This window comes from Eretmochelys imbricata, chromosome 15, assembly GCF_965152235.1.
Source record: "Eretmochelys imbricata isolate rEreImb1 chromosome 15, rEreImb1.hap1, whole genome shotgun sequence".
Lineage (NCBI taxonomy): Eukaryota > Metazoa > Chordata > Testudines > Cheloniidae > Eretmochelys > Eretmochelys imbricata.
Window position 1 is genome coordinate 5,669,179 of NC_135586.1, and position 2,672 is coordinate 5,671,850.

Consider the following 2,672-nt stretch of genomic DNA (forward strand, 5'->3'; position numbering starts at 1 on the left):
TGAAATGTTGATTTAAATCCGTGTTTTGTTTAAAAGTGTTGATTTGACTCCCCGGTCAGTGTTTCATGTGACCTGAAACTGGGTTTTTTTAGGTTTTCATTTTGGGGGTGGAAAAACTGAAGCAATCGGGTTTTTTTTTTGTTTTGGCTACCTAACTGAACCATCAACTATTGCCCTACTCTGTCCGTGAGTGTATTCCCTGTAAACCCAGCCCCTGGGCATGTGCTTCCTAATCTACCAGGGGGCTCAGCCAGAACTCAAACACTTCCAGATATAGCCCTCCCCCTAATCCACAGCCAGCCACAAACATCATCCTAAACTGCTCCACCCTGAGCACTTCTCCGGCCCCTCCCTCACTAACCCCACAAACTGCTGACACCCCTCCCTCCCAAATCCTTCCCCTAATCCACTGCCCCTGGGGTCTTCACCGCAATTTCCTCCTGAACTCTCTGCCCCTCCACTCAAGTGCTTCCCCTTCTTTTTGGAGTAGCGACCCCATGGGTGCTGCACTTCAGGTGTGCGTCTGCATGTGCCCCTCAAGCCCTTATTGGAGAGTTCTAGCTACTGGTGCCCATTCAGCCCACACGTGCCCCCTAAGCCTCCTTGTGGCAGACATAGAGGCTATATACAGGTGCATAGGCAAATCGCCCTCAGTTTCTTCCCTACCACCTCAGCCCAGGACAGAACCCTGGTGTGTCCGCCTAGAGTGCTCAGCCTTCTCTGTTTGCTGTGGCCGTTAGTTTAGAGTGGTTGCTAGTTGGAGGTAAGAGGACTATTCTTTCCCTTGGGACCCTTGTCTTCTGGAGGACTCTTCCTCTGGTACCAGTGGGCCCATAAAGGCCTGGGGCTCCAAGGAGAGGCAGCACAGCTGATAGTGCTCCTGTGCTTTCCACCACTAAGGGTAAGCACAAGGTACCACTGAGCTCGGTCCCATCAGCACTGAAGCGTCCTGCTCAGCCATGGGTGCTGTGACACACCAGTCATAGTTACCAATGCAAGCTCAGCTGGGGGTGCCTGGACCCTCTGTACCAAGCAAGCATTGGTGTTTGACACTCACAAAGCCTGTAGTATGCTCATTACTGGCACTGGCAGCTCCAGCCACAGCAGCCTCAGGTATGGTGTCAGTACCAGGGTCCTGTCCAGTACCACAGAAGTTCTGATACTCGAGGGATTGCTCAGTGTTGGATGAACCAGAGTCCCTGTTGCTGTCAGGTACCGAGCATCTCGTGGTACCAAGATCTCGGTCTCTGAGTGGCTGCTCCCTGGCAGAGGTTTCTCCTCTGTCCTCAGTGGCTGCTCCCCCATGGGAAGATTCTGAGGAAAAAGAGGAGGATTCCGTTGGTCTCCTCAAGTTCTATTTGAGGTTCTCCTACCTAGCCCTGTAGGAACCTGCCCTCGCACAGTGAGGACTCTGTGGCTCATCAAGCATGGTGGAATCAGCCCTGTACGCAACTTCTGCTCCCTTATAGACCCCCACAATGACCATATTGGGACCCGTGGGCTGCCTATCTGCAACAATCCAGTAAACTACTGGTACTGTCCTTTAGGGAGACCGGGGTTCCACATCCTCCCTCTACCCTTCCAAGGCAGGAGATGTTGGAGGGCAGATGAGGAAGTCACCCCTGAAACTCCCATTTTGTTGTTGCCGCTGGATGAGGCACTCAAGCTTCCCCCTCTTTCCATCAATGAAAATTTCAGGTCCTCATTAGAAGGGTAGCGAGTGCCCTACAGATCCCTCTGGAGGATGTCAAAGACTAGCAGCACAGGCTGCTTGATATTTTGCACTTAGCAACACCCTCCAGAGTGGCACTACCTGTCAATGAGGCTCTCCTGGATCCAGCTCAGACAGCATGACAGAGGCCATGCCACCAACATGCAAAAGGGCAACAAGTAGTAGTATGTGCCCTTAAGGACTCAGACTTTGTTTTCCCATCAGCAGCCTAACTGCCGCATGGTGGATGCTGTGAATGAGCAGGATAGGCAGTATTTTTCAAGGGCTACCCTGTGACAAGGATCAGACTTTCATGCAAAGAGATCCAGTCTTTCCTTACTCGTCCCCAATATTGAAGTTCTGCATCACGCGCTATCAGGTGGCCATGGCCAAAAAAACTTAACTAATTACAAGAAGTTTACAGCCTTTATTAAACATCTGCCATGTGACTGTAGGGAACCATTCCAGTCTATCGTTGCGGCGGGTCAACTGTTGACCAGACCAGCTCTCCAAGCATCCTTAGCTGTTGCGGATACGGCTGCCAGGTCTATCTCCACGGTGATAGTTATGCACAGGGAGTCATGACTCCAACTTTCAGGATTTCCAATAGAGGTTCAAAACACAATAGGTGACCTCCCCTTTGATGGTCATAAACTCTTCTCAGAGACCACAAATGGCTCCCTGCACACGCTTAAGGACACCAGGGCTACCCTACATTAGTTGGGTGTTTATAGGCCTACACGCAAGAACCATTTCAGTAGGTCCCAGACAGCCCAAAAATCATGCCCTGCTCAGTTCTCAAGGCACCAAAGACCCAGGGAACTCCACAGAAAGAGACAGATTTCAGAAGAAGAGGGCCACCCTCTGCAACCACTCAGGTGTCATCTAAACAGCAGCTTTGGTGGGTTGAATGAAGGTTCAACTCCTTCCATTCCTCTGATTTTACAGTTACACCCTCACT